This window comes from Moschus berezovskii, chromosome 20 (assembly GCF_049115385.1).
Source record: "Moschus berezovskii isolate FMDL1 chromosome 20, NW_MosBer_1.0, whole genome shotgun sequence".
In the NCBI taxonomy this organism is placed as follows: Eukaryota; Metazoa; Chordata; class Mammalia; order Artiodactyla; family Moschidae; genus Moschus; species Moschus berezovskii.
Genome location: NC_142479.1, coordinates 62,446,526 through 62,470,286, shown reverse-complemented (window position 1 = coordinate 62,470,286; position 23,761 = coordinate 62,446,526). Strand labels below are relative to the sequence as shown.

The following is a 23,761-nucleotide window of genomic DNA, read 5'->3' as shown; positions in this document are numbered from 1 at the left end:
AATGAACACACACCCCCTCCAGAGGCTGATGGGAATCAGGAAATGTTTGACTTTAAGTCCCTTCCCATTTAATATAAAAGAAACCTGATTCTAACTCAGGCAAGGTGGTTCTTTGTGGGGAGGGGTGAATGAGCCTACCATCTTGGCGATTTGCTGGCTTTCCAAATAAAGTTATATTCCTTGCCCCAACAATTTGTCTCTTGATTATTGGCCTGTCGGAAGGCCAGTAGTACGAGCTTAGACTTGGTTACAACACGATAGTTTTACATCATCGAAGTCTAAACACTCAAGGCTGTGTCTTGTATATTGTCGTACAGAGGGTTTGCCTCTGTTCTATTTGTAAAAGCTGAGCCCTGGTCTTGATTCTGCTCGAGGACACCCAGGTCCCCTCACCCTCCCCAGGGGCCTGGAGGGCCATCCAGTGTCCAGGACCGAGAGGGGCTATCCTGGCCTCCTGGAGGAGGCTGTTGAAGGCCCTGCCCCATCCCTGGCCTCTCTAGCAATCTTCTTGCTTGTCTGGACTGCCAGGGTTTCTTTTGTGGGTGGTCTTTCCCAGAAAGGCTGGGTAGGGTTGGAGGTCTGGGGTCTGCTCATCACTCTGGAGCCTGAACCACAGCTTAACTTCTGTAAGCTTCCAGATGCCACCTCCCCTGTAAACGCTGACCTGATTCCCCACCTTCTCTGGGTGACAGCCTCGTTCTGAGTTGAAGCCTAAATAGTTCTTTGGCCCTGAACGTCAGTAACAACCAGGATCTATTTGTCTCAGGGTCAGCTTGGCAAAGTTCCCAGAGCCAGGCGTGCCCTTGGTCTGTAATATCAGGTCCTCTACATCCCATGAGCTTCCCTGGTGGCTCAGATGGTAAAGCGTCTGCCTGCAATGCGGGAGACCCGGGTTCGATCCCTGGGTTGGGAAGATCTCCTGGAGAAGGAAATGGCAACCCACTCCAGTATTCTTGCCTGGAGAATCCCACGTATGGAGGAGTCTGGTAGGCTACAGTCCATGGGGTTGCAAAGAGTCCAACATGACTGAGCAACTTCACTTTCACTTTCCACATCCCTGCTTGGCTTCTGCTGTGCCTTTAAGAACATTCTGCTCAGCTATAGGCTCACCTCTGACCTCTTCTCTGCCCTCCACCTTCCCGAGTCTCTGTCCTGGTGCTTCTAGTCTGTGACCTGCCGTCACACCCCATGCCTTCCAGCCCTTTGTTCCCTCAGCCACCCCTCCTTCCCCATGGGTGTGGCCCCTCCTCTTTGAGAGCAAATGGTTAATTGCAGCGATTCCTCTAATTCTCTTGGATGCCTTTTGCCCACTGGGCTAACTTTCCCCAGATTGGGGGTTTGGTGTGTCCCACACAGGCTGCAGACTTCCTTCTTTCCTTTCTTTTTCTGCACCACCCCCCACCTTTCTTTCTTCTGTTTCTGGCACCCTATTTTGAAGGTCAGTCTGCCCCTTGTCTGGACCCTGCCTTATTTCTGGTCCCCTGCTCTGATATAGTTCAGTCCCTGTGCTCCTGGGTGGCTGACCTCCCTCCATCCTGGCCCAGGGCCTCCCAGGAGACCTGCCCCAAGACAGTGGAGCCAAGGGCAGAGCTACCTGACTGCCCAGTGCCAGGCTGGTGCCCAGGGTGGGGAGTTCCTGGGCAGCCTCGTGAAGCAGGGCTGTGCCCATGGACTCCCCCAGAGGCTCAGGGCCTGCGACCAGACACTGACTGCCAGGAGCAGAGGCCTCCCTGCCTTCCGTGAGTCAGTTCCTGCCGGCCAAGGTGTTCTAGCTGCTAGCCCTGGGCCTGCAGTGACACAGCTGAGACCTGGCTGCCATGAAGGAGCCAAGGGAGGCCAGTCGCTGACCACGGGGCCTCCCAGTGGCCTGCCTGTGGTTTGGGCCTCTCACGGCACAGCTACTGGGTTCCAGAAAGACCTTCCCAGGAGCCAATGTTCCAGAAGGCCACTCTTGAGAGGTCTTAACTGTTTCACTGTCATGTGATTCATCCTTACGTGATGAACTGTGCACAATCTCAGAAGTTTGTGCAGACAACACAGCCTGAAACTGTCACCCCAGGCCAGATTGCAAACATTGCCCCCAAATTTTCCTCTGGCCCCTCTTTTCCCTCCCCATCCTCAAACAATCACTAACAGGTTGTAGACATCTGGAGATTCATTTCATGGATTTCTTAAGGACTTCTATACTCTATACTCTCATATAATGTATACATGTAACATGCTCTTTTTTTGTTGGACTTCCTTGCTCAGCATAAGAACTCTGGGATTCATATAAGTTGCTCAGGATATTTTACACCAGGGACCATGCCATCGCATGATGAAGAGACCTCAGTGTGCTGATCCACTCACCACTGATGGACAGTAGGGCTGTCTCCAGTTTGGGGATATTACAAATAAAGCAGCTATGAAAATCTTTGCAGTGTTTGTATGGACATACATGAACTTTCATTCCTCTGGGAATGAATGAATGTCACTAAGGAAGTGACAAACTGTTTTCCACAATGGTTGTACCATTTTCACCCACCAGTAGTAAAGGAATTTCAACTCCCTCCAGCACTTGGTAGAGTCAGATTTTTTTTTTTAGCCATTTTCATATTGTGCAGTGGGATCTCATTGTAGTTCTAACTTGCATTTTCCTAATGACTAAATATGTGGACCATCTTTCATGGGCTTACTTATTTGCCATCTATGTATTTTCTTTGGTAAGGTGTCTTTTCAACCACTTTGACCATTTTTTTTTTTTACAGTTAAATTGCTTTCTTATTATTGAGTTTTTAAAAACATAACCTCACCAAGCAATTTCAGTTTTCTTTACGGGAAGATTTTTATTTTATTTAATTTAAGTCTCCACTACCCCTTCCCTTTTTTTTAGCCTCTTGGCATGGAGAATATTAGTTCCCTGACCAGGGATTGTACCCTCTCACCTCAGAAGTGAAAGCACAGAATCCTAACCATTGGACTACTAAGGAATTCCCAAGGGAAGATTTTAAACTAACAGTTCCATTTTTAAAAGCGATATAGGGAATGGCACTCCACTCCAGTACTCTTGCCTGGAAAATCACATGGACAGAGGAGCCTGGTGGGCTGCAGTCCATGGGGTCGCTAAGAGTCAGACATGACTGAGCGACTTCACTTTCACTTTTCACTTTCATGCATTGGAGAAGGAAATGGCAATCCCCTCCAGTGTTCTTGCCTGGAAAATCCCAGGGACAGGGGAGCCTGGTGGGCTGCCGTCTATGAGGTTGCACAGAGTTGGACATGACTGAAGCGACTTAGCAGCAGCAGCAGCAGAGCTATTCAGGTTATCTTCTTATTTGGTGAGTTTGGCAATTTGTTTCTCAAGGCATTTGTCAAAGGTATTGGCATAGAGTTGTTTATTGTATTTCCTTAATATTCTTTTAATCACTAGATTGATTACTAATCATTCATGTTTTCTAAGTTATGCATTTAAGGCTATAAAGTTTTTCCTCTGAGACTGAATTGGGCTCTATTCCACAAGCTTTACACCAATAGTGTTCTCTCATATTTATTATATAAAATTTTTCACCTGCTCTTTTACACAAAAGTTAGTCATCTGAAGACTCTTATTTTTAAAAATAAGACAAATCCATAATTATAGCTAGAGACATCACCACCCCTCTCTCAGTAGTTGATAGAAATCTAGATTTCTGATTTTCTAGAAATCTAGAAAATCAGTTGGGATGTTAAAGACTTCAATATTATCAACCAACAGAATCTAACTGGCATTTGTCGGACAGTCCACCCACAAGAGCAAGACACAGCACAGAGTTCTAACTGCCATATGATCATGGTCACAGCAAGCCACCAGGAATCATCTGAACGTAACTTCTACTAAAATGCCCAGGGAACATATGCCATGGTAGCCAGAAAACAAGCATCAACAGATTTAAAGGATTGAAATAATAGAATTTGTGTCTCTGACCACAGTGGAATCAAACTAGAAGTCTTCAACAGAAAGATAACAAGAAAATCCAAACACTTGGAAAAAACACATGTCAAAATCATCAGCAGGTCAAAAAAGGACATCTCAAGGGAAGCTACGAAATAAGTTGAACTGAATAAAAATGAAACTACAACATATAAAAATGTGAAAAATGTCTGGCTGGGCAGCAACAAACACGGGGTTTAGAGGGGAACTCATAGCATTAAATGCTTATATGAGAAAAGACTATATAAGAATGCATCTTTCAAATGAAAAAAAAAAGTAAGCTTCCACCTTATGAACTAGAAAAAGAAGAGCAAATATAAATCAAAAGTAAACAGAAGGAAATTCTAAAGGCATAAACCAATTAAGTTGTAAATAGACAACAAATAGAGAAAATCAATGAAACAGAATGTATTTCTTTGAAAAGATTAATCAAAATGACAAGCTCATAGCAAGACTGATAAATGGAGACATCACTACAGACCTTGCAGACACCAAAAGGGAGGTAAGGGAATATTACAAACAACTGTAAAGCATAATGTGATGATTTAGATGAACTGGAACAAGTCCTAGAAAAAGTACAAACCACCACAATTTCTCCAGTTTAGAATGGATCATGGGACTAGCCCCATAACTATTATGGACAGTGAATCCATAATCTCCCAAAAGTCTGGGTCTCCCAAAGGAAGACTCAAACAGCCCAGGTGGTTTCATGGAGAATTCTACCAAACATATAAAGAAAAATTTTACGCAATCTCATCCATAAAACAAGAGGAGGAGATACTTTTCAATTTATTTTGTGAAGTTAGTATTGTCCAGATACCAAAACCAAATAAAGACAATACAAAATAAGAAAACAGGAGACAAACTTCTCTTATGACATAGATGCAAAAACCTACACTACCATTATGTACTTAATAGTGAAAGACTGAATACTTTGCCTGTAAATTAGAATGAGGCAAGGCTGTCCACTCTCACCATCCTTATGAAGTGTAGGATTGGATGGAGTTTCAACGAAGGCAAGAAAATATAAGGCATTCATACATGAGAAAGAAGAAGTAAAACTGCCCCTATTTCAGGTGATACGACTCTCAAAGTAGAAAATCCCAACACTACAAAAAAAACCAAACCTCCTAGAACTAAATTTTATTTTTGTGTAAAAAGAGAGTTTGGATTTTTTTAAAGAATGCCATATTCCTAGAAACTAAAATGTGCACTCTCCTAAATAACAGCTGCTAAAGAGATAATCACAATGGAAATGGACAATTTTTGAATTGCCCAACAATGAAAATACGACACATCGAAAGTCGCAACACTGAAGGGAAGCTCATAGCCTCAAAAGCACTTATCACAAAACCGAAAGGGTTTAAAAAAAGTAAGTATTTCATTTAAGCAATTACAAAAAGAGCAGAGTAAATCCCAGAGAGCAGAAGGAAGTACCAAAGGTAAGAACAGAAAGGAAAGAAATGGAAATTGACTAACAGAACTGGTACTTTAGGGGACTTCCTTGGCGGCCCAGTGGTTAAGACTCAGTGCTCCCAATTCAGGGGCTGCACATTCGCTGCTTGATTGGGGAACAAAGATCCCACAGGTCATGCAACATGGCCAAAAGTAAATGAATAAATTAATTAACTAAAAAAAACTGGTACTTTAAAAAGACGTGTCATGTCATCACACCACTAACATGTCCAAAAAGGACAATGAGAAAAGACATGAATTTTCAATGAAAGAGAAAAACATATAAAAGAAATATTAGATATTGAAATTATTAGTGAATCCTACAAACAACTGGATACCAGTACATTTGAAAGAAAAAAAGAAATCGGTAACACTCTAGAAAAACACAGAGAGACTGAATATACTGGGGCCATGACTACTAGCAAGTTTCCCAGGTGGTGCAGTGGTAAAGAATCCGCCTGCCAATGAAGAAGATGCAAGAGATTCAGGTTCGATCCCTGGGTGGGGAAGATCCCCTGGAGGAAAAAATGGCAACCCACTCTGGTATTCTTGCCTGGGAAATTCCATCGACAGAGGAGCCTGCAAGGCCACAATCTAGGGGGTCGCAAGGAGTCAGACACGACTGAGAATGCACACACATACACACATACACACACACACAGCTACTAGATATGCCAGCAGAACTCAGCCAGCCCCAAACGGCCAGGACTTGGCCAATACCTGACAGCTTCCCTAATTTCTGCCTCCACTTCTGGCTCAGAACCAACCAGAGAAAGTCAAGTACGCTGCTGTAACCAACCAGATGGGTTGCAGCACCTCCAGTCGGCCGTCCACAGCTTCCTCAAGCCCATAGCCCCATCTCGGGGTGCACCTGAGCCCCCCTGAGCCCCCCTTTCACGATGGAGCTGCCCCCTTCTCTGTCTGCCTTGAATCTCTCCAGAATGCAAGTGAGGGGGCTACTTCCCTATCAGAGCAAGGTGAGCACATAGCTTCTCTCGTTCGCATTTACATGGTCTTTGGTTACTGCCACAATGTTAGACCAAAACTCACACACACACACACCAGATATGGCTGGTTTCACAGGTGAATTTTTACTGTGATTGTGGAACGGAAAAGTCCCTGTCTTAAAAATTTCAGAGACTTCCTGGCAGTCCAGTGGTTGAGACTCTCAACTACGAGGGGGAATGAAGAGGGAGAGTGGGTTTGACCTCAGATCGGAGAGGACCCCTCATGTTACATGGCACAGCGAAAAACAGTTTAAAAAAGTCATGGAAGGCTAGCATGATCCCAACTCCAAAATGAAAGTTAAAAGACCAATCTAATTCCTGATGGTGAATGCAGAAAACCCAAAGAAACTGTTAATAAATTGAAGTCAGCTATATAACAAAAAATGTTAGGTTCTGTCCATGTTGGTCTTACAGTGGGATTTCATTGTCAGGAAATTGATGAATGTACTTCCCATTACAGGTTAAAGGAAAACAAAATCCACAATCATCTTAACAACTGCAGAAGGAGGACTTGAAACAATTGAATACCATTTGTGATTTTTTAAAAATCATCTAGCAACCTAGGAGTAGAAGAACAACTTCTTGATCTGATAAAGGGCATTCCCTTAAAAAGATACAGTAAAATTAAAGACCACAAATTATGGGAGGAAAGACAGACATTTGATCATACAACAATTTTTGGAATTATACATGGCAAAACATTCTATAAAGAAATACATACAAACATGCACAGACAGACCCGAGAAAACATTTGCAAAGTATGTGGTAAAAAGTTCCTAATATACTAATTGCTCTTACAAATCACTAAGAAAAAAATCCACCTGACAGGAAAATGGGCTAAGATTGCAATACTTTTCTGGGTTGTAGACCCTGCACTGGGCTTCCCCGGTGGCTCAGCGGTAAAGAATCTGCTTACAATGCAAGCGGGATCTTCCCTGGTGGCTCAGAGAGACGCAGGTTCGATCCCTGAGTTGAGAAGAGCCCCTGGAGGAGGGCATAGCAGCCCACTCCAGTATTTTTGCCTGGAGAATCCCCATGGACAGAGGAGCTTGGTGAGCTCCATAAGGTCACAAAGAGTTGGACACGACTGAAGTGACTGAGCACACGTACACGCAGACCCTGCATTAATCAGGAATCTTTTGATTATGTAGTACAGAAACCCAGTCCAAACTGATTTATGCAAGGGGGAATGTATTGACCACCTGGACATAAGGCATGACTTAATCCAGGTGTGTCATCCATATCTCTTCCTGTTTCAGTCTGACTTTCCTCTACATGGCTTCATTCCTGGGCAGTCTCTCCTCAAATCCTGGCCACATTGTGCCAGCTCAGCGTCTCCATGGAGGAAATGAGAGCAGACCTGGGTGACTTCTCATTGCCCCAACCCGAGCCACTTGCCTCCGTGAATCAACTTCAGCTGCCAAGGACAGACTGGCTGGCCAAGTCTGGGTTTCTAACTTCCCCTAGACTAAGAGTGGGGAGAGAGACCCCAAAGGGAAACCAAAATACTCTTACTGGAAAAGAGCCGAGGACTGCAGAATGTTATGCGGGCAAAAGGGAGCTCAGTCCATCCCAATCCTATTTAGAAATTAAAACAGGTCTGGATGGCCTATTGCTCAAAGAATTTCTTCTTCTACCAAATGATTTGAAACATCTATTGTGTGCTTTTTTTTTCCATGAAAAAAAATTGTATTAGGTTTTGTAATCAGTACTACAATCTATTATGTACTTTAAAACACAGAGTACTTGCCCTTCTGGTGCCTCCAGACGTGGATTCTAATTAACTAATTGCATAAACGCCATGGAAGCAAAGTAGGAAAGGACTTCTGGGAGCCTGCCTGTGTTTCTGGGAGGAATTCTGGGAGGATCGAAGAAAAGCAGGAGGGAGGCAGAAGAGCTCCGTGTGGAGAACCTGGTGCTTGCCAAACCCCTGCAGTGGGCGGGAGCCTGGAAGCTGAGTCCCAGGATGGAAGCCAGTGGGTGGAGGGTAGAGGGCAGAAGGTGGGCCAACAGGGCCTGGGCTATGAGGTCAGACACTGTTAGAGGGCCTTGATCAGGGCTGTGACTGGGTCAGGCGTGCATATTAAAGGATTCTCAGGGCTGGCAGTTCATCGATTAAATATAGAGTTATCATCGTTGTCATTGTTTAGTCACTAAGAGTTGCTATGAAAGTGAAAGTATTAAGTCACTCAGTTGTGTCCAACTCTCTTGGACCCCATGGACTATAGCCGGCCAGGCTCCTCTGTCCATGGAATTCTCCAGGCAAAACTACTGGAGTGGGTAGCCATTCCCATCTTCCTGAGCCAGGGATTGAACCCAATTCTCCCACATTGCAGGCAGATTCTTTACCAGCTGAGCCACCAGGGAAGCCCTAAGAGTTATCATGTTACCTAGCAATTCCTCTTCTGGGTTTATTCCCAAGAGAAATGAAAACGTGTCCACATGCAAAGCTGTTAAATGGGTGATCACAGCCGCCTTATCACAATCGCCAAAAGTCCATCTGTGTGTGAAGGGATAAACAAATCCATCCATTCAACAGGTGGACCCACCCAGCTTTTAAAGGGAATGAAACCCTCACACCTGCTAAAACACAGCTACACCCTGAAGACATTAAGCTCAGTGAAAAGAGCCAGACAAACTCATAGAGACAGAGAGTGTATTAGCACTTGTCTAGGGCTGGGAGGGATGGAGGGCTGGGGGATGGGGGCTAGAAGGCAGGAGATCTCCTTTTGAAGTGATGAAATGTTCTAAAAATTAACTGTGGTGACAGCTGCATGGCTGTGAACACACTAAAAACCACTGAACTGTATGCTTCAGATGAGTGAATTATATGGTACGTGAATTATGTCTCCACAAAGCTGTTAAAACAGGGACTTCCCTGATGGTCCAGTGGTTAAGACTCTGCCTTCCAATGCAGGGCACACAGGTTCCATACTTGGCCCAGGAAGATCTCACAGTCCACGGAGCAACTAAATCCATGAGCCCTAAAACCCACATGCCACAATGCAACGAAGACCCAGTGCAGCCAAAAATAAAGAATGATTTACTAAAAAAAAAAAAGTCCTCACAGTTGAGTTAAGAATGCAGAAGCTGGGTGGAGTGGGGGACCCCCGGAAACAGATGTGGTCCACTGCTGACTCGGGCCACATCCTGCGGGGAGGAGGCCACTACTCTCACAGAAGTAGCATCTTCTCGCCCACAACGTGGCCCCGGGCAGAATGACAGGTAGAATCTGTGAGGCTGGGACAGAAGAAGCCCCCGCACTTCCCCATCCCACCTGCCATCTGCCCCAGTGTTTTTGTTTTTTCAGTCTGATGGGTTGGATTTTTATTGTGAGGTAGTTCAACCAATCTCAAGTATTTTCTGACATAAATTCAATGGAAGTTTCAATCTTGCCTCTTTTTTTGTGTGTGTGTGGAGTATGGTTTATTAAGCTGTGCCTTAGTACAGGTTGCTGGGGCTTGCCCATGGTGCTTTTAATGGACAGGCCCTGATGTGCTGCCAACTTTTCTTGAGCAATGACACCAGGAAGTTGACAGCTAAGTGGATGTTGTACACAGCTCCTCATCTGTCATCTTCATGTGGCCAACAGTCACTGCCAGACACAGCAGTTTCTTCATCTGGAACTTGATCGTGGACTTCGCTTCATCAGCTACGGCCACCATGTTCCCACTGTGGGTCAGCAAGGATGGGAACTTACCAGCCTTGTTCAGGTCTGAGCCCAGAATGTGTGGGATCTGCTTAATCAGAGAGAGGCCCTGAAGCCAGAAAGGCATCATGTTTCTCGGCCAGCTTCTTGACCAGTTTCTTACTCTTGTTGAGTTTCTTCAGCGCCTTGCTGTCCATGTGGGGGATATCCAAGCCTTGGCCTTATCACAATGCTGCTGGTCCCCCAGGACACATACTTGGGGCGGGAAGTGGACACCACAAGCGGGGCGTTAAGCCTGACAGTGCCTGGGAAGCATTTGTCCTTCTGAGGGTCACGGTTCTTCAGGCTGCCCTGAAGCTCCACCGTCTCCAAACACTTCCAGTGCTTGCGCTGTTCCCAGACAGGACTTCCTGCACTGCCTTATAGAGGGTGTCTCAGGAAACTGTTGCTCATGGTTCCATGAGCCATGAAAACCAGAAAGAAGTTGCCTTTTTTTTTATTGGAGTAGAATTGCTTTACTATGTTGTGTTAATTTCTGCTCTACAAGGGATTGAATCAGCTATATGTATACATATATCCTCTCCCTCTTGGACCTCCCTTCCACCCCTACCCCCACCCACCTCTCTAGGTCATCACAGAGCACCGAGCTGAGTTCCCTGGGCTATACAGAAGGTTCCCACTACTATTTGACACATGGTGGTGTATATATGGGGCTTCCCTGGTAGCTCAGATGGTAAAGAATCGCCTGCAATGCATGAGACCCAGCTTCGAACCCTGGGTCGGGAAGATCCCCTGGAGAAGGGAAAGGCACCCACTCCAGATTCTTGCCTGGAGAATTCCATGGACAGAGGAGCCTGGCGGGCTACAATCCATGGAGTCTCACAGAGTTGGAAATGACTAAGCAACTAACACACTTTTTTGCTTTCAGTATCAATTCCAATCTCCCAATTCATCCCACCATCCCGTTGTTTGACCCCGTCTGCGTCCCAGCTAGAAAGTCAGCCCCACAGGAGGAGCGTTTTCTCTGGCTGTGTCCTTCCAGCCATGAGGTCCATTGGGACCTGGCTCGGCTGGGCTTCCTGTGGTTTGCTAAGTGTTTGAATGAGTTAACAGGTGAGTGATTGGTGAGGGAGAAAATAGACGGGAGAAGCAGCTGCGCCTGGGTGGGTCCGCCCAGCAGGCCGGTTGCCAAACGGAAAGCTGGCCACTCCCCGAGTGGCCGCTGGGTGGCAGCCTGGTGACACTGTGGCCAGGAGGGCTTGGAGCCAGAGGTGTAGGGAGGCCCAATGATGGGGGGACTGCTGGCTAACGGGGCTCCCCTTTGCCAGGCTGCCTTCCAAGATGAAAGGAGAATGACCAAAGGAAAAGTTGGCTGGAATGTTTTCCAGGAACAGCAGTGGTCTAGAAAGTATTAATATAAAACTCCAAAATGCCAGGGTCTAGATCCCATCAAAGCCACCCGCCCAGGGTAAAACCCAGCGCCTTCAGAGAGAGGGCAGCGGCCTGGCCCAGGTAGAAGGAGAACTCAAGTTTCAGGACAGGGTCGCCTCCAGACCCTCAGCCTTCCTGGAACTCAGCCAGCCTTAGGGAGAGGGGATATGACCCAGGTCCACGGCCGGACAGTCCACCAGCATCGCCAGTGCCCAGTGTGGGCTACTGGGCTGATGCGAGAGAGGATTCAGACATCAGAGCCTTACTCATGAAGGAGGGGGGAGGCAGGATGGGGGAGGGCAACCCACAAGGGCTCACAGGGTACCATGATCAAGCCTGGAAGGACCAGCGGGTGACTGGGTGGAGAGTGCAGAGCCATTTCGTGTGGTCTGAGAGCTGGCTTGGAAAGATGCAAGGGGGCAAGACCAGACCCTGTGGCCCGTCTGTCCCGTGGGGAGTATCTGTTCTGAATGTTGCTGGAAGACAGTAGGGGTTCTGCAGCAGGGTCTTGATCCCAGCTGGCTTGGGGGCAGAGTGTGGAAAGAAGGCTCTAGCTGCCTTTGGTGAATAATTTTGGGGGTGTCATGGTGGGGTTCCAGTGGAACAAGGGAGGGCTGGGAGTTCAGAGGAAAGCCATTACCTTAGGCCCTGGGGACACTGGACACGGGGTACAGTGAAGGGGTGCTGAGAGGGGCCTGGTCAAGTTTCCAGTGTGGTCTCCCGGGTCTTTGCATCCTCCCTTCACCCTCCAACCCCCTTCTGCCCTGTGGGCAACCCGCTCCTTCCTCACATAAGCCGACTGGGCCCAGCTTTATTTTCCAGGCCCTAGGAGGGTGACCAGGATGCCCAGGACCCCGGTGGGGCTCCTTCTCTCCCAGCAGCCAACACAGCCCCCAATGAGGGGAACTGAAGGACTAGCCACCCTTGCCTACCCTGTATGCAGGGCCACTGCAGGGGCCACACCTGGCAGCAGTGGTTAGCTATCTGGGGACACTCTGCACCCTGGTGGAGGGGGAACCCACCTCCCACAACAGGCCCCAGTGTCCAGGCTCAGCCCTGGACCCCATTATCCCTGGAGGTCTGGTCACTGTGGGTTCTACAGGCCACCCCCTCCAGAGGGTCCACCAGGCCCCAGTGAGTGTCAGGGTCAGGCTGGACCCTAAAGCATTTTGTTTTTACATCCATTTATCCTTCCAGCCAGCTAGTTGAGTTTCCAACAACTCACAACCAGAAACGTCTTTCCTGTTTCCCAATATTAGAGTTGGCGGCAGCAGCCGCGGAGACAGGGCCCCAGGGCAGGGGAACATGCCGCCACTTCCACTCTGATGAGGACTCAGGAAGCACGCTCCCTGGGTGGGTGCCTGCAAGACGCAGCAGAGGCTGAGGGAGGAGCTGGCCTGCTGGGCTGCTGCGCTCAGGCCCCCTGCTTGGTCGCTTGTTTGAGTTCACGGTTGTCCAGTCAAGTTCATGGCTGGTGCTGGCAGCGGTCATGCCCCAGAGTTAAACGGGGGTATGAGGGGCTCTGTATCAACCTAGAGCGGCGGGATGAGAAGGGAGATGGGAGGGAGGTTCAAAAGGGAGAGGATATACGTACACCTATGGCTGATTCATGTTGAGGTCTGACAGAAAATAACATTCTCTAAAGCAATTATCCTTCAATTAAAAATTAAAAAATGAATTTTTTAAAAGAGTAAAAAAAAAAAGGTATGACGTGTAAGAGCCTCCCTGCATCTTAAGACTTAAATTGTTTTCATTGTGGTAAGCTTGTTTTGCCTAGCTCTGTGACCAGGGACTGATTCCCATGGCTCCCTTGACCACCTGGAAGGTCTGCAGGAAACAGGTATGCATATGTGAAAATCCTTTGGGAGGTCCTAAGGTCAGCTTTGGAGAAGGCAATGGCAAGCCACTCCAGTACTCTTGCCTAGAAACTCGCATGGACAGAGGAGCCTGGTGGGCTGCAGTCCATGGGGTCGCTACTAGTCAGACACGATTGAGCGAATTCACTTTCACTTTTCACTTTCACATATTGGAGAAGGAAATGGCAACCCACTCCAGTATTCTTGCCTGGAGAATCCCAGGGACGGCGGAGCCTGGTGGGCTGCCGTCTATGGGGTTGCACAGAGTCAGACACGACTGAAGCGACTTAGCAGTAGCAGCAGCAAAATACAATAAAATATAACAAGTAACATAAAGAGAAAGCCCACTTGCAGCAACCAAGACCCAGCAGAGGCAAAAACTAAAATAAATAAATAATAAATTAAAAAAGAAAAATAGTGATGCTATGAACATGAACGTACACATATCTGTTCAAGCCCCGTATTCAGTTCTTTTGGGAATACACCCAGGAGTGGACTTTCTGGATCACATGGTGATTCCATGTCTAACTTTTTGAGGAGTCTGTATCTTAGGTCTTTAAGACTCTGGACGCCCCCACCCAAAAGGAAGGCCTCATGGTTCCTTCATGTCTTGGTCTCAGGGTCAACACCCTCATCTGCAGCTCTGGAGATATCTGAGTGGTCTCCTCTGTCCTGGGTTGAGGCTCGGGTCTGGAGTGTCAGGGAAGGGTCACCCACCCTTGACCTTTCTAGTGGATAAAAGTGAAGCAATGCCCTCACGGGCTGCCCACCCCCACTCCCTGAGGGGGCTCCTCCAGCTGCCCCAGGACACTACCCTGTCATCCACGCCCTCATGAGGTCCTCTCTCCTGAGTGCAGACTCGACTTGCCTCTAATAGAAGGTGACAAAGTGACAGGATGACCCTTGTGAGACTGGACATTAAAGACTGGCTGCCATCTTGCTCTGGCTCCGAGGAAGGAGCCGCTGTGTCCAGCCAGCACCCAGCAAAGAACTAAGGACGTGACAGCCATGCCATGGGGGCCTGGGAGCTCCCTCCCAGGGCTTTCCTTATTGTTCTCCGTCAGTTGCAGGTCCTCTTGCAAACACATCCCCCAGCTCTCCTCATTTCCCCAGACTCTGTCATCCTCAGTCTCCCACGAGCCATTCCAACAGCATCTTAGGACCAAGTCCAGGTGTCCTTGCCAGGATTTGGAAAATGCCCTGATCAATACCTTCCCCTTCCCCAGGCAAGTTTCACCACCACCTCCAGATCCTCAATATTCACTTCCCCTTCTACCGGGCCCTGCTGGCGCATGCCTGCCTGGCCCCAGCTCCCTGGAAAATGATCCATCTCTGCCCATCATCAAGCCACACGAGACTCGCCCCTCCTGATGGTCAGGGGCTTGGAGGGGAGGCAGGCGGACCTGGGGAAGGACACCTAGCTGGTGACGCCTGTGTGGCCTGGGCAGCGGGAGGCTGGTCTCCTCCAGCCAGGCTTGTGGCCGCTTCTGCTGCCAGCAGTTTAGGAGCTGAGTTCCGGGGCTGAGGGTTTCCACCCTGACACCCGATCTGGGTTGCAGGGTCCACCCTCTGCTATGGGTCCTGACATTGGCCCAGGAGACGGTGAAGCACAAAAGTCCTTTCCTTTGCAGCCCCACACCTCCCCAGAATCAAGTCTTGGACCCGACTACCTGCAAACCTGCCCTCTGGCTTTAGGGGCTGTGACTCTTTGTACTGCATGATGGCTCTATGAGTGTCTTGGGCTGCCACAGCAGTTGGACAGACTGGGTGGCTTGAACTACAGAGTTTTATCAACTTACAGTCTGCGGGACTTCCCTTGTGGTCTAGTGGCTAAGACTCTGAACTCCCAGTGCAGGGGGCCTGGGTTCAATCCCTGGTCCCCCATGTCACAACTAAGAGTTTGGGTGCCACAGTGAAGATCACACATGCTGCAATTAAGACCCAGTGCAGCCAAATATATATATATATATATATAAAATCACAGTCTGGAGCCCAGATGCCCAAGACCAAAGTGTACAAGGCTGGTTCCTCCCAAGACCTCTCCTGGGCATGTAGGCATTGCATACTCCCTGCATCCTCACACAGTCGTCCCTCTGTGTGTGTGTGTGTTCTAATCTCCTCTTATAAGGATACAGTCAGATTGGGTTAGTGTCCATTCTGACGGCCTCATTTTACCTTAATTACCTCTGAAAAAGCCCCATCTCTAAATACAGTCTCATCCCAAGGTGCTGGGGGTTAGGACTTTAACATACACATTTTGTGGTTGTTGTCACCCAGTCGTGTCGGGCTGTTTTCGACCCCATGGGCTGCAGCACGCCAGGCCTCCCTGTCCTTCACCATCTCCTGGAGTTTGCCCAAGTTCCACGTTCATTGTGTTGGTGATGCTGTCCAGCCGTCTCATCCTCTGACGCCGCCTTTTTCTGCCCTCAATCTTTCCCAGCATCAGGGACTTTTCCAAGGGTCGTCTGTTCTCATCAGATGACCAAACTACTGCAGCTTTAGCAACCGTCTTTGCAGTGCAGTCCTTCCAGTGAATAATCAGGGTTGATTTCCCTTAAAATTGACTAGTTTGATCTCCTTGATGCCCAAAGGACTCTCAGGAGTCTTCTCCAGCATTACAGTTCAAAGGCATTAATTCTTTGGTGTTCTGCCTTCTTTCCAATCCAGCTCTCACAACTGTGCGTGACCACTGGGAAGACCAAAGCCTTGATTATATAGACCTTTGTCAGCAGAGGAATGTCTCTGCTTTTCAACACACTGTCTAGGTTTGTCATCGCTTTCCTGCCAAGAAGCAATCGTCTTCTGATTTCATGGCTGCAGTCACCATCCGCAGTGATTCTGGAGCCCAAGAAGAGGAAATCTGTCACTACTTTCACCTTTTCCGCTTCTATTTGTCACCCAGTAATGGGGCCAGATGACATGATCTTAGTTTTTTTAGTATTTAGTTTTCAGTTGGCTCTTTCACTCTCCTCTTTCACCCTCACCAAGAGGCTCTTTAGCTCCTCTTTGCTTTCTGCCATTATACACATTTTGGGGGGATACAACTCAGCTGGAAACAGAGGGCTCTGGATCTCACCGAAACCCTGAACTGGCTGACCAGCAATTTCATCGAGGCTTCAGGCCAGTCGATGTCCAACCCTTAAAACTTCTGTTCCCTCCCCCCCATCTCTCTGATGATGAATACAAGGCTCAACCAGTGTGGCCCTGCCCACCCGTGGCTCAGGCCAGTCCACTCTAGGTGAGCAGCTGTCATGACCCCATCACCAGCCACCTCGAGGAGTGGGAATGGTGGATAAACCCCAGCTTTGTTGCTCCAGGGTTCCATCAATTCCACCTCTCAGAGGTTGAGGCCGTCACTCAGAGAAGGCATCAGATTTTTTCTGTAGGAAGTCCGTGGCATAGAGGAGCCACTGCAGGTGAGCTCTGGGGCCAGCTGGGAGAATGGGTGACAGAAGACTGGGGAAGCAAGTTAAGGAAGACCAGCTGGGCAGCCTGTGGGCCAGTCTGCGCCATAGGGAGGAGACACAGCCCTGGAGGCAGAGGGGAACCATCGGAGGTTGTAAGAACTCGGTGTGGTGGGAAGAAGTGAGGACAATCGTAAATGCTTATGCTTTGGGGTGAGTCTGACTCAAGCAAAATCCTGAGCTTCATTCCCGACACTCTGGCCCCCAGGCCTGCAGGACCCCTCCCCACCTTTTCCAGCCTCCTTGTCACCCCTTCTCCATTCCACTTGGCCTGGGCTCATTCTGTAGGAGCCCTTGGATCCTGCCTCCTCCATCCCCACCTCACCTGTGCTCTGCATCCTGCCCTGATGGCCCAGATGGGGGCCTGGGCTTGTCTGCCCCCCTCACCCTGGGCACCTGGGTCAGGGGCCACAGCCCTGGGGCCCCTTCCTGTTGCTCCCATCGCACTAAGTGATTTGATTTGATTGAGCCACGCCGGATGCCACCTAATATGACTTTACTCAGCCTGATGACCTTGGTGGTGGCTCAGGGCAAGAGTCAGCCAGCAAGACAGAGGCCAGGACCCAGAGGGTAGGGGTCACCCGGGGAGAGAACGACGGCCATGGCGGGAGGACACTGCACCCCTCAGTCAGCCCAGGTTGAAGACTCTGGACTGGCCACTTGGCTTCCAGAGCCTCAAGCTCCTCATCTATAAAATGGGAGTGGGGATCCCAGCCTTCTGAAGAGACTATTCTCTAGGTCCAGTGTCCCATTTGGTCAAGACAGAGGGTTCTGGGCTCCCACTGCCCCCACCTTGGCTTAGGGTCCTCAGGCAGGCTCAAGTTCTTGAGTTACCTTTCCTTAAAGAGGCCAGATCCCCACCAACACCCTCCAGGGAGAATTCAGAGAGGCCGTGTGGGAGATGTAGAAAACAAACTTGTCCTTACCAGGGGGAAAGGAAGGAGGGAAGGATTAATTGGGAGATGGGCTTTCCTGGTGGCTCAGATGGTAAAGAATCTGCCTGCAATGCAGAAGACCCAGGTTCAATCCCTTGCGCAGGATGATTCCAGGGAGAAGGAAATGACAACCCACTCCAGCATTCTTGCCTGGAGAATCCCATGGACAGAGGAGCCTGGCAGGCTACAGTCCATGGGGTCACAGAGTTGGACACGACTGAGTGACTAACACTGACTTACTTGGATTGACTATTTACACACTACCATATATAAAATATATAGAACCTACAGCATAGCACAGAGAACCCTACTCAATACTCTGTGAAGACCTACGTGTGTTCACTTGCTCAGTCGTTTCAACCTCTTTGTGACCCCATGGATTATAGCCCACCAGGCTCCTCTGTCCATGGAATTTTCCAGGCAAGATACTGGAGCAGGTTGCCATTGCCTTCTCCAGGAGATCTTCCCAACTTGCATCTCCTGCATTGGCAGGTGGATTCTTGACCACTAGCACCACCTAAGAGGCCCTGTAAAGATCTGTATGGGAACAGAATCTTAAAAAAAAGTGGATATATATGTAGGTATAAGTGATTCATTTTTCTGTACAGCAGAAACTAGCTCCACATTGTAAATCAGCAGTATTCCAATTAAAAAAAAATTTTTGTTTTTAAAGAGGGCATGTGGGTGGGGATTGGCCTAGGGCCCAACCTGCAAAGGACCCAGGCGAGCACTAGGGGTAAGCTGACCCTCCCAGAAGATTGGACAGTGAACGGGGACAGGTCCTGGGTGCCCTAGAGGCTGTCTAGACTTGGGGGTGACTGTGGCTGGTTATGGTGAGCCTGGCTTCTCCCTGTTCCAGGCTCCCCCACACCTTTGAGCACACCCTCTGTCCTCTGGAGGTGGGGTCTGGGCATGGCTCATGTGCACAGTGGCCACCCCAGCGTCAGTTTATCTGGAGGTCACAGATGGAGGCTGGAGGTCAGTTCGGAGTGGGGTGGTCCCTGGTAGCAGGAGGGCAGCCACGGTGTCCAACAGGCAGAGGAGGCCTGCATGGAAGGCAAGGAGAGACAGCCTCCACCGGATTCATGGCTGTGTGAACGGACAGGCTTGGAGCGGGGCTCAGGCCAGCGGCCACCTGCTACCACGGCAGTGGGACCTGGGAAGACCGCTGAGGCCAGAGAGCGGCAGGGCTGGCAAAATCCACTTGTAGGAGTTTCTCTTTGTAATCAAAATCAAGATTAGGGGAGGAGGAGCTGGCAGGTCAGATAGGTAGGAGGATGAACATGGGAGGGGGCTCGCAGAGGAGGGGCCTCAGCTCAGACCTGCCCCAGGAGGAAGGCTCCACTCATTCCAGACATGTTTCCACCAACAATGACCCAACACCTTTTTCCTTTACTGTAAGGAAACACCGGGAGTTCCCTGGTGGCCTCACAGTTAGGATTCTAGACTTTCACTGCTGTGGCTGGGGTTCAATCCATGGTCAGCGAACCGAGATCCCGAAAATGCAGAGTCCTAAGTGCTGGACCGCTGGGGAATTCCAGCAAAAGAAAGTCTTAAATCCTGCTTTACTATCTGAGCTACCAGGGAAACCCTATATCCTGCTAGAGATACTAAAAAACCGGCACAATAATTTCAAACAGCAATGGGGCAATATCTAGGGAAATAGCACCATGTCTATTTTAAAAAGTGAATGTGTAGTTAAAAACCTTCCTACAAAAATGACAGTCTGGACCCAGATGCTTCAGAAATGAATTCTATCAATGTCTAAGGAAGTAATAATACCAATTCTATACAGACTTCCAGAAAACAGAAGAGGGAGGCGTACTTAGCAGCTCATTTTATGAGGCCTGTATCATCTCGATACCAAAGGCAGACAATTATCTTATTATAAGAAAATAAAATTACACACTAAAATACTTAACGAACACAGATGCAAAAGCTCTTCATAAAATGTCAGCAAATATAACCCAGAAGTACATAAAAAGGAGAATATTTCATGACCAAATGAAATGTATCCCAGGAATGCAAAGTTGGTAAACGTTTGAAAATTAGTATTATTCAGTACAACAATAGAGAAAGACAAATCTCACAAAAAAACCAAAGACATCTGATAAAATTCAACATTCATTCATGATTAAAAAAAAAAAATCTCTCAGCAAACTAGGAATGAATGGAAACATTCTCAAATTGATAAAGGGCAACTCTGTAAAACCTATAAATAACATCATACTTCCTGGTGGGAAATTGAATGCTTTTCTCCCAACAATTGGGAATAAAGCAGGGATATGAGCCCTGATCACTTTTGCCCAATGTTGTACTACAGGTCACAGCCTGTACAATAAGTTACCAAAAAACAAATAACCAGGCACACAGATTGTAAAGGAAGAAAAACATCCTTTCTTACAGACTGCACGGTCACCTCCATAAAAAAACCCAAGGAATCCACACACACAAGTAGAACTAATAAATGAGTTTAGCAAAGACAGGATACAAAATTAACAGACGAAAACATCAGTTGTATTTCTATACAGTAGCAATAAGCAACTGGAAACAGAAATTTTACAAAATTATCCTTCACTACAACATCAAAAATCATGAAATACTCTTCCTAACAACAACAACAATAAAAAATCTGTATGACCTATGTACTGGAAATGATCAAACACTGCTGAGAGAAGTTAAAGAAGACCCGAATAAATGAAGAGATACATCTTGTTTGTGGCTGGGAGGATTCAATGTTAAGATGTCTTTTCTCCCCAACTTAACATATAGATTCAACTGAATCTCAATCAAAATCTTAGTAGGCTTTTTTGATAGCAATTGACAACCTGATTTTAATATTCAGATGAAAATGCAATGAACATATAGTACAAAAACATTTTTGAAAGAGTTGAATAAAGTTGGAGAAGTCACAGTACCTAATTTCAAGACATGCTACAAAGCTCCAGTAACCAAGAGAGTGTAGTGTTGACATGAACATGGACTTAGAGAACAATGAAACAGAAGATAGTTCAGAAAGAGACCCACAGTAAAGAGATTTTTTTACGAAGGTGCTGAGGTAACTCAGTGAAGAAAGACAGTCTTTTCAGTAAATGGAGCTGGAGCGACTGGGTGCATTTGCCAAACAAACTCACATTGTACTACATGCCAGGATAGCTTACCATAAATCATAGATCAATGTGTAAGAGCTGGAATGACATTAAAGAGAAAACATGGGAGAAAGTCCTAGCCACCTTGGATTAGGCAAAGATGTCTCAGATGGGGCACAAAAAGCACAAGTCCTGAACCAAAAATATGATATTTGGATTTCACCAAAAGTAAAAAAAAGTCTGCTCTCTGAAGAACAAATAAGAAAGTAGGAGAACGAGTCATTGAACAGGAGAAAATATTTACAAAACGTGCATCTGGTGAAGGACTTGCATTGAAACATATTGGTAGTGGAATGGCTAAAAAATCAGAATCAACAATTCAAACCCCCTGAAGAGCTTGAGGGCCTAGAAGAATGTGGGGAGATGGCAGCTCTCCCTCAAGGCCATTGGAGATGCAGGAGAGTGAAGCCGCTCAGGACAAGAGCTTGGAGGTTTCTTATAAAATCAGACATGGGCCTGGGATGCACAATCCCACCCCGAGGTATATCCTCCAGAGAAATGAAAACATGTGTCCACATAAAGATCTACACACAACTGTTCAGAGGAGATGAATTCACAACGTCAAAATCTGAGAACTTGAGACTTCCATGGTGATTCAATGGTTAAGGCTCTGTGTTTCCAGGGCAAGGGGTGAGGGTTCAGTCCTAGGAAACTAAGATCCTTCATGCCATGCAGTTCAACCAACACACACACACACACAAACTGGGAATGAGCCAAATGTCCATGTTCACCAACTGGATGGATAACCAAAATCTCAGGCCACCCATCCAGTGGAACAGGACTCAGCAACAAACAGAAGTAACCACTATTACACGCTGTTACAGGTGGATCTCAAAAACTTTGCCATATATGAGAAGCCAGATACAAAAGATTACAAATTCTCTTTATACGTATTCTTGGAAAGGCAGATCCATAGGCCCAGAAATCAGGTCAGTGATGGCCAGGGGCCTGAAGGGTGAGGATGGACTACAGCGGGTCATGAAGGAATTTGGTGGGCAACAGAAAAGTCCTAAATGTATTTTTATAGTACACTTTTGTAGCCCCCAATATTTTTTAAAAATTTATTTATTTTTGGCCACACTGGGCCTTAATTGTAGCACTCAGGATCTTTGATCTTCATCGCAGCCGGTGAGATCTTTAGCTGTGGCGTACAAATGCTTAGTTGCAGCATGTGGGATCTAATTCCCTGATCAGGGATCAAACCTGGACTCTCTGCACTGGGGGACGGAGTCTTAGCCACTGGACCATCAGGGAAGTCCCTATTTTTAATATTTTAGACCAAAAATGGGAGAGTTGAGTTTTTCCTAGGTGTTTACATGTCTAGGGGGTTTAAGTAAAGAACTCCATTGTGATCCCCTCAAATAATAGCTAAATACTCACTCCCCGACCCAGGTCAGCATGAATGCAGCCCAAAAGCATATTGCTGAGAAGAAAAACAGATATATCAGACCTGGTGTTTTAAGAACAGGCCATGGAACTATAAATCAACAATACTTCAACAACCACAAGAAAAAAAACAAAACCTGCCCCAGATATCATGCATCATTTGTGCAACAGCAGTATGGAAAACTAAGGGGGAAACACCCAGTTTGGAGCAGTGGGAATTTTAGGGGGAGGGGTAGGCAAGGTCTGGGAACATCCAGGACTTTAAGAAGAAAATATCTGCAGTAACCACATTCTTCACTCTATCTCCTCATCTGCCGTATTTTCTTTATCAGAACCTGACGTCACAGCCGGAACACGCAGATCTGCTGGGTTGTGTATTGTCCGCCTCCTTCTCCTAAGATGTCAGCTTCCCTCCGTCTCCCAGCATCCAAGACACAGTAGGTGCTCAATCGATAGTTTGGATCGGTCTTGATTTGCTCTGTACAGCATTATCCCAACTTCCCAGCACCCCAACCAGGCCCCTCGCGCCCCCTTCCCCACCTCAATCCAGAAGCATCATGACCTTCTGCATTCGAGCCCTAATTGTGGAAATTTTGCTGGTGAAAGGGTCGGAGGGTGACCTGGGGCTATGATTGCATTTCCTTCTTGATAGAGTTTCTTCGTGTTTCTCGACGGTGCCGGTCAACAGAAATATTTTTCATCACAACGGTGAATCAACGTTGTCATTTCAAACATTTTGTAACCACATTTAAAAAGGAAAAGGAACTGGTGAAATGAAGGCTTCCCTGGTGACCCAGTCATAAAGAAACTGCCTGAAAATGCAGGAGACATAGGTTCGATCTCTGGGTTGGGAAGATCCTTTGGAGTGGGAAATGGTAACTCACTGCAGTATTCTTGACTGGGAAATCCCATAGACAGAGGAGTCTGGTGGGCTACAGTCCATGGGGTCACAAAAGAGTTGGACACGACTTAGTGAATAAACAACAACACCTTTTATTTAACCCAATTTGTCAGGAAGAGGATTGCTTCAACATGTACCAGCACACATGATTCATGACACTTTATGTTCTATTTTTATACTAAGTTTTCAAAATCCAGTGTCTTCTTGACTGGATGGCGCCCCACTCCATACTGGGTGGCTCAAGCTTGGAGCTTCTTAAGAAGAACTGCATGGGAAGTTAAGAGTCCTCTGGTGTCCAGAAATGTCCTTATTCTGCCCTTGCAACCTGTGGCATGACTTGGAAGATGGTGGCTCTGGTGCGAGGACGTGAGGTGAGAAATCCTGTCACTGGGAACATGGGTCCCTCAGCTGCCGGCAGCAGGTCTGATGCCACGCTGAGCAGTGCCCATCTCCAGGAGACCTCTGTTCACACTCTAGAAATTTTCATATCTTTTCTTTATTCTGATGAGTTTGAAACTTCATGAGGATGCAACATGGTTGCAGTTTTTAATCCGTTAGCTGGTTTGCTGTTTTTATTGT

General features: G+C 47.3%; 1 pseudogene; it reads right to left on the bottom strand.

Moving 5' to 3' along the window:
* Positions 1–8,853: 8,853 nt before the first annotated feature.
* On the bottom strand, positions 8,854–11,870 carry LOC148774772 (large ribosomal subunit protein uL1 pseudogene; annotated as a pseudogene).
* Positions 11,871–23,761: the final 11,891 nt, after the last annotated feature.